Source organism: Dipodomys ordii, unplaced genomic scaffold (assembly GCF_000151885.1).
Source record: "Dipodomys ordii isolate 6190 unplaced genomic scaffold, Dord_2.0 Scaffold1000001539, whole genome shotgun sequence".
In the NCBI taxonomy this organism is placed as follows: Eukaryota; Metazoa; Chordata; class Mammalia; order Rodentia; family Heteromyidae; genus Dipodomys; species Dipodomys ordii.
The window spans coordinates 25,774-34,816 of record NW_012285156.1 but is presented as its reverse complement, the minus strand read 5'-3'; the positions used below and the strand labels follow the sequence as shown (position 1 = coordinate 34,816).

The window sequence follows — 9,043 nt, the reverse complement described above, 5'->3', positions numbered from 1 at the left end:
GCCTAGGCTCTCTACCAGAGGTTCATCCCCCATTCCTACCACTGCTTTCTAAAGGGGTACACATATCAAGGGGCTCTCTTATTTCCACCTACAAACATTCTACCAGTGTTCCCTCATGACACAACTCCTCAATGCCAATCTGGGTGTTTTGCCTTGACTCCTAATATATCATATCTGGAACCTAACATTTGTTACCTTTCCTCCTTTTGGTACTGGGAACTGAACTGAGAGCTTTGTGCATGCCAGGCATGTACTCTACTACTGAGCTGCATCGTTACACAGAGCTTTGCTTATACTAGTCAAGGACTCAATGATTTAATACAATTACCAAGGCACATGAGAATAAGGGAGATGCTGCACTTAGCATTTGGACAAAATAATCACCCTGTCTATAGGAGTCACTTCAACTTTAGCTTGTGTGGCAATGAGTGCAGAGCTCTGGCTAGGAGAAAACAAAAGCCATGTCTGAGAAATACATGATAATCTACTGGTAAAATTATCAACAGGAGTTTTCTGAGGGATGAGGCATGAGTCATTAATTATGAACCAAGAACTACTTCTTCAAAAGTGTAAAGAAATAAGCCAAAGCCACCAGAAAAGACTCAAAAATGGGTACTTAAGAGAAAACAAAACTGTTCTTAGTCAAACACTGGAAAATAGGTTGGGTGGGGCCTCCACCACAGCTTGGCCTCAATCCTTAACCCACTGAAGAATGAGAGTGCCTTGGCCAGGCCTGCCTTCAGTTTGGACCCAGCAGCCTTAGAGGATTTGGAGTTATCCAACCTGGTCAGTTCCAGGACTAGAGACCCAGGGATATCAATTTGCTGGCCCACACCTACTCCCTAGGACTCCCACATTGGAAGCTATTTGCACTTTGATCTGCCCTGGGGCTTCTAGTCACAGATCAGCCTATCTGGCAGTTTACTTTCTGATGAGTAAGACCAACTTGGCTTAAAGATCTCTACCCCACCTCTCCCGACTCTAACCCAACCTCAGGCCTGGTATAGGAAAGCTTAGGGAACTTACCGTCTCCCAACTTTACTAGAAACAAGGAACTTGCACCTCACCCAGTAGTATCTTTTCTTAGAGCTTCCTAAAAGTTCCTGGATTCCCATAGGTCCTGTTTCTGAAGAAAAAGGGGCTCTTACAAGTTATTAGTGGCCATGGATTAATGCCTGACACAAAAAACCTACCTGGAGCCTCACTGCAAGAAGAGTGAAAGATTCTGGCAAAAAGAACCAGTGAATGATTTTGGCCTCTGGTGAAAACAGAAATGTTCACCCTCTTCCTGGCCATTGTGTAGATTCTAAGCAATTGAGATTTCTGTCTCACTCATGTAAACATACCCAACAAGCTGGATCTTTTTCCCTTACATCCCCCTGTGGGCCTCAGACAGCTTCGAATGCTGGAAAATGAATATGAGAATGGGTCATTGGGCCATGTCTCCCTTCTACTCCTTGACTTGGAAGTACTGAATCAAGCAGATCTTGATACGCTATGTGACTGGTCAACTTCTCACTCCCTCAAACAGCTAGACTCACTTCTGTCCTTGGAGTTGCCATATGACTTGAGAAACTACCCTGGCAACCAGGATCTTGCACTCACCTTGTGAGTGCTGCTTCGCTGCCAACTGAACTGTAAGCACAGGGATTGAGGTTCCTGCTACTGTTTCTGGGGAATGTGAATGAAATCCCTCTGATAGGGCATGAGAAGGAGAAGTAGATCCTTAACGGCCAGTATTCATACCTGCATTTTGTGGTCCCATTCCCAAAGAGGAATGCATACTAGGTGGCAGGTAAAGCAAGTCTTGTGTCAGAATAAAGGAGGAAGAGGCCCTGCTACCTCAGTGCCCAGACAAGTCTTGAACATCAATCCCTTCAGTACTCCAAACATCACCTTGGTACTAGGAAAATTGTAACATCTGGATCTGGTTTACTTTCTCTTCAAACTGCTTTTATGCTACTGGCATGCTATTGAGAGACTGCTAACTTTAAAACTGGGCCAGGAAAATAAACAATATTGGCATTTGTCATCCTCCTCTTCAAAATAGTAGGAACACCATGAATTTGAAACTCCTCTTGAGCACCATTCCTATATTGCTAAGATTAAATCCTGCTGGTCAACTTTATATTTCAAATATATTGAAAGAAAAAAAGAGATTCTAAAGAAGAATAAGGACTCAAGAGTACAAAATTTATACTTCTTTATTTATATAAACAGGGCTTTAAAAATAATATTATTAAAAGAAATCTGCATTTTTACATTCACCATCAGTGAGTTCCTGACCGGAAAGGCTGTGCATGATGCTACACAGCAGGGACCTCACTGCACAACAACAGGAGCTCAGGAAAGCACCTTTCATTTGAGAAGTAGTAGGCAGGCTCTGACAGTCCTGTTGCACTGCTACCAATGGAAAGTCTTAAACTTCTTCCTCCACCAAGTCTTCTTCAAATTCCCCCTGTTCATCAGCAGTGGCATCTTGGTACTGCTGGTACTCGGACACCAGGTCGTTGATATTGCTCTCAGCCTCAGTGAACTCCATCTCATCCATGCCTTCTTCCGTATACCAGTGCAAGAATGCCTTGCGCCGGAACATGGCACTGAACTGCTCTGAGGTGCGCTTGAAGGGTTCTTGGATGGCAGTGTTGTTGCCGATGAAGGTGGCCGACATTGTGAGGCCACGCGGGGGGATGTCACATACAGCTGTCTTCACATTGTTGGGAATCCAGTCTGCAAAGTAGCTGCTGTTCTTGTTCTGCATTTTGAGCATCTGCTCATCCACCTCCTTCATGGACATGCGGCCTCGGAAGATGGCAGCTGCTGTCAGGTAACAACCATGGCGGGGATCACAGGCGACCATCATGTTCTTGGCGTCAAATATCTGCTGGGTGAGCTCGGGCACTGAGAGAACATGGTACTGCTGGCTGGCCCGGCTGGTCAAGGGTGCAAAGCCAGCCATGAAGAAGTGTAGACGGGTAGCTTGCGCAGATCTGCATTCAGCTGGCCAGGGAAGCGCAGGCAGGTGGTGACGCGCAGGCAGGTGGTGACTCCACTCATGGTGGCTGACACCAGGTGGTTCAGGTCTCCATAGGTGGGTGAAAGCAGATGTCATACAGGGCCTCATTGTCGATGCAGAAAGTTTCATCTGCAGAAAGTTTCATCTGCATTTTCCACCAACTGGTGGACAGAGAAGATCGCATTGTAAGGTTCGACCACGGTGGCATGACGCTGAAGGTGTTCATGATGCGGTCTGGATACTCCTCTCGGATCTTGTTGAGAATCAGGGTGCCCATACCTGATCCAGTGCCACCTCCCAGGGAGTGGGCCAGCTGGAAGCCCTGGAGACAGTCACACCTTTCTGACTCCTGCCGTACCACATCCAGCACCGATTCCAACAGCTCGGCCCCCTCCGTGTAGTGGCCTTTTGCCCAGTTATTGCCTGCCCCGCTCTGGCCTATCAGACACAAAGACATGATGAGACACACACTCCAAGAATAATGACTGTGCCAGTCCTATTGTGAAGACAATAGGACTCTTCTGAGCTAACCTTTGCTATTATATTAGATACACTTTGGTGAAATAAAGGAAATGTTTTCAATGTATCTGGGACTCTACAAATCACACAGGTTCTAAAGAAAAGTAAACAGAGTGTGGAGGAAAATACATTTTAACCCAAATCAAGTACTTCTAGAAATGAAGGACTGAGCCTGCCTCAATACTGGAAATGTAGTTACTTTCACAAGAGGGACAGGAGCACAGTGTGGTCAGAGGGAAGCTAAACTGCAAGCACTTGTCTGCACCTTGCTCACACATAGCTGTGCTTTGATTTCTGGTGTCCTGAAGTGGTTCTGTTATGGCCAGGCCTTTAAAATGACCAGCAGTGCTGAAACCTTGTTGGTGGCTTTCTCTACTTGCTGCTCTTTCCCTTCAGAGGCTTCTTTGTCATGGAGGGCTTTCAGAGTTGCACTGATCTGAGCTGTCTGAGTGGCCAGGGGCATGACTCCCGTGGACTGGAATAGGAGGGTTAGGTGAGGACAATATCTAGGTGGATAAAGGCTCAGCCCAGCACTGGAGTGCCTGGATGTTAGGACCCATGGACCATGATGACTTACCAAATATGAAGTTGTCTGGCCTAAAGCTCTGGCCAAATGGTCCCGATCTCACTGAGACTAATGTTCCAGGCTCTAGGTCCACCATGATGGCCCGAGGAACATATTTGTTGCCTGTGAGAAAAAGAGTTGACTTAGACCTATACTTGAAAAGGAACTTAGGGGGCAGAGCTTATGATTCTAAGTGACACTCAGCATTCATTACAAAAATTACAGCATTTGAGACATGGAAACAGAAAAGATATCTTGAGCATGAATCCCCATGCAAGAGGCTTCAGCAACTTTAAGGATGTTTGCAGTTGTCTATTTCCATGAATATTCATTCCTTTGCTTTGGGCATGGTGGCTGAAATCTCAGCTACACAGGAGGCAAAGATGAGCATCAGGCTTTGAGTCTAATGCTGCAAAAGAAAGGTGGCAACACCATTTTTTGTGGTTCATCATGGGGCTTGAACTCTGGGCCTGGGCACTGTCCCTCAGCTCTCCAGCTCAAGGCTAGCACTCTATCACTTGAGCCACAACCCCACTTTCAGTTTTCTTATTGGAGATAAGAGTCTCAGGGACTTTTCTGCTCAGGCAAAATTTGAACCATGATTCTCATATCTTAGCCTACTAAGTAGCCAGCATTACAGGAATGAGTCACCAGTGCCTATCGGCAAGAAACTTTCTCTTTTTTGTTAATTTTATTTTATTGTAAAGGTGCTGTATAGAGGAGTTAGTTACATGAGTAAAGAAATGAGAACATTTCTTGTCAAAAATTGTTACCCCCTACTTTGTTGTTCTCCCATTATCCCTTCCCTTCCCCAATTACCTTTCTCAAGAAATGAACCAGGTTCATGCTTATAATCCTAGCTACTCTGGAGGCCGAGATCAGAGGATCACTCTTCAAAGCCAGCTGGGGCAGGAAAAGTCCTTAAGACCCTTATCTCTAATAAACTAACAGAAAACCAGAAATGGCACTGTGGCTCGAGAGGTAGAGCTGCTTGCCTTGAACTGAAGAGTTGAGGACAGTGCCTAGGCCCAAAGTCCAAGCCACATGACCGACACCCCAACACCAAAAAAAAGCCAGGTATGGCTATTCACCAAGTAGATGTAGGGGAATTCAAGTGTAAGGCTTTCCTGGAGAAAACATCTATACAATATATATTTCTTGTCTTATAATGTTTCAATAATGGTTATCAAATAGCACACATCCTTGTATTCAAATACTCAGAGCAACCTTGAGCAATGACTTGCAATTTCCCATTTATCCTGATTTGGCCCAAGGGAAAGCAGTTAACATGATGTAAACACCATTTTTAGAATACCCCCTTCCTAAACATTCACATGAAGAAAACTGGCCATCCTGCTGGATATACAGGATCTAATAAAGACACAACCTAAAATTCTGTTCATAGGAGTGACACAATCCAACCCAACCACTCTCAACCAAGGTGAGGACATCCCAAAATATAGATCTATAAAACTCAAATTAAATAGCTTTGTACTTTTCTTTGTACTTGTTCATTGGATTAATACATAGGAAAGCCAATTATCCACGATTCTGTTTGTATAAAATAATGTAGAATGGAAACTCAATATAAAATTAAATGATCTTTACATTGACAGTTGCAAAAACTGAAAATCTACTTTGTAGACTTCAATTAGGCTGTTTATGTTAGGAAAGACAATATGAATCATTTAAAAGCAATGTTTACAAATTAGTATTGGGTTTTTCTACATCAAAAGAATGTTCTCTTACTTTAAAAACCTTAAAAATAATTTATTGTTGGCTAAGTATTCATATTCAAAATGCTCAAGACCAGAAATCTTATAGATTTCAGGGTGAGACACTTTATTTATGCTTTGTGATTTGGACTATTCTCATATATATTAGTGACTGAACATCCCTCTTTAAAATTTTTAAAATTTTCTTTTTCAAAATATTGTTTTAGAAATTTAATCTATATTTTAATGAGGCAATGTAACTGGGCTCTGCTTGCTTACGGGTGTAATGCTAGCTACTCAAAAATCTGAGATGAGACCTTAGCATCACAGATTGAAGTCAGCTGGGGCAGGAAAGTCTGGGAGACTCATCTCCAAGAAACTACCCAAAACAAAAGAAGATCATAGTCAGTGCCCAGGCCTTGAGCTTAGGATGATCAGCACACAACCAAATGGCACTGGATTATATTATATTTTATCAATTGTTTTAGAATGCATATTTAGGCAGTCTCATTTTTAATTGCATGAAACGGGCTCACGCCTTTAATCCTAGCTACCCAGAAGGCTGAGATCAGAGAATCACTGTTCAAAGCCAACCAGGGCATAAAAAGCCGGCAAACTCTTATCTCCAATAAAACACCAGAAAACTGGAAGTGGCACTGTGGCTTAAGTGGTAGAGCCGCTTGCCTTGAGCTGAAGAGCTGAGCGACATTGCCTAGGCCCAGATTTCAAGCTCCATGACCGGAAAAAAAAATCCAGGTGTGGTTAGTCAGCAAGTAGAGGTAGGGGGAACTCAGGTATAAGGTTTTCCTGGGGTAATTCACAAGAGTATACTCAAAAATTAAAACAAATATCTGGTGGAGTGGCTCAGTTGGGTACAGCACTTGACTTATAAGATCAAGGTCCCAAATTAAAACTACAATACTACCATAAGAAAGGCAGGAACTCCTTCCTGTTCATTAGTATTCCCCTGGGAACTATTTTGCCACGGTATGGGAAACCAAATGGGAGACACTCACCAGTTGCCTCATTGTAATACACCTTGATTCTCTGCAGCTGTAAATGGCTGTCTCCATAGTAGTTGCCAGTGCAATCAATATTATGCTCATCGCTTATCATTTCCCAAAACTGAGATGGAAATAGAAGTGTATTATGACATAGAATATTAACTGTCCAAACAATGCATTTTAAAGTAACTATAAGAAACCCATGTCCTGTTGACACAAAGATATTTGTAAAAAATAATTACATTTTCTAAATTAAAAAAAGCACAGAAATGGGTGTTATTTTAGTTTTCTTAATCTCTTTGTTATCTGGCTGAATAGAAGACGTCTGTGTTCTCCTATGAGTATTCCATCTTATGCAGTACCATATTCTGTTTGTATTCTGTGACGAGTAACTGGCCTTACATGGACATGAAATTGCCAAAGCAGTAACTTGAAGACTCAGTAAGAAGGGTCTCCAGAACCCCAAGTGTCCTCAGAGCATACACAACAACCAATGATTTAGAAAACACCCAACTTAAGGGAGTTGAGTTGGGGCATGAAACTCAGAGAAATTTGCATTAAGGTAGAAGACCTGTTCTCAATTATCTGACACTCATCAGTTGACACAAAGGGAATTGTCTGTATCTTTCAGCTCAAAAACACTGCATTCCTTGCATTCATACCAGACCAAAAGTGCATTAGTCTATTCCCAGGAAACTAAATACAAAGACTTGAGTCTCAGGTAAGACTAAGACATGCAAGGGATTTGAAACCACCCCAGCCTTGTTTAAAAACCACACCCACCAGGGCCACACAAATTAGGGAAATTGGAGAAGCTATCTGGGGGACTTCATTTGCAGAAGGTTAGGGACCACTATGGAGCCCCACCTACTTCAGCCTAGCCATGACCACCACCACCTCCACATTCCAACCCGTCCTCCTTCTCCTTCCCCTAAATTTGAGACTTGGATCCTAGGCCAGTGCCATGCTCACCTTTGCGCCAATCTGGTTGCCACACTGGCCTGCCTGTATGTACACAATCTCCCTCATGGTGCAGGGCTGCAGAGCAGATGGATGTATGTCTTCAGCAGTGGTGCCCAGAGAGGCAAACAAGTAGAGCTGGGAAGCAGGAATCTGACACAGTGAACTCAGATCCCCATTTATACCTCTGATTGTTACAGGGGCAGAGGAGGTGGGGCGGACTTGATTATAGGTGGAGCCAGCAGGTGCTCCAACTCAATCGCCCTATTGCTGGGCAATCACAGGGCCCCACCAGTTCCTACCTACCCTGGTATCCAGCTGCCAGCTGCAAGTCCATTAGCACATCTCCCACTCTATTTGGATCATCTGGTCACCCTGCCATCCACTCCCCACTCTGACTCACAAGAGAGGCTGAACCCTGGGATCCAGGAAAGAAGAGGAGGAACTTCCTCTGCACAAGGTCCTTGTTTGCCAGAAGCCCAGAACAAGCCTGCCGTCCATTTTTGATTGGAGGGTCTAGAACTGAAGGGGCATTTTCAGGTGTGATCCCAAGAGCAAGCCCTAACTGTTGGATTCCATGATTGATCCACTTTCCATTATGGGAAAAGTCAGGGGCTTAGGGTCTAGCCTTCATACTCAGTTTTTCCTTTCCTCTTAAAAGTAGCTTGCTTTATTACTTGGGCCATACGACTACTACAGTCTACTTTTTGTTTCATTTGGCTTCTGCTCCTAGTGTAAGAACTCAGGTCCTGGTCAGAGTGTCTTTTGTTTTTTTGGTCGGAGTTGGGGCAGGTTAGTGACTTAGGGCTTGAAATTAAGGCCTGGTGACTCTTTCTGAGGTTTTTATTATTATTGAGATTAGGTGATTACCTTAATTTCTCTTATTTCACAGAATTGTTGAATAGTGATATTTAGTTGAAATTACAAACATATTTTAACCTTCACAAGTCAAATTATCATTATCATGGACTATAAACTTTGTGAATTCTGTATGCTTTGACAATGCAATTTATTTCTTCCACAACGGGTGATATTTACATTCCTCTACTTTTGCTTAGTGTAGGATTTCCTGTCTTTCACTCTCATTCTGCCCCTCTCTTTCTGAGGTTTTATTGATTTACTTATTTAACTGAAAGGTAGAAGGCTCTACTACTTGAACCACAGCTCAACTTCTGCCTTTTTTTAAGTGTTTAATATGAGACAAGATTCCCATGGGTAGTCAAGGGCAGTACAGTGAGGCTTGAAATCTGAGGATCACTATTCA

General features: G+C 43.3%; 1 pseudogene; it reads right to left on the bottom strand.

The window, feature by feature from the left end:
- Nucleotides 1–2,419: 2,419 nt before the first annotated feature.
- LOC106002800 lies at nt 2,420–7,848 on the bottom strand (annotated as a pseudogene).
- Between the last annotated feature and the right edge of the window lie 1,195 nt (nt 7,849–9,043).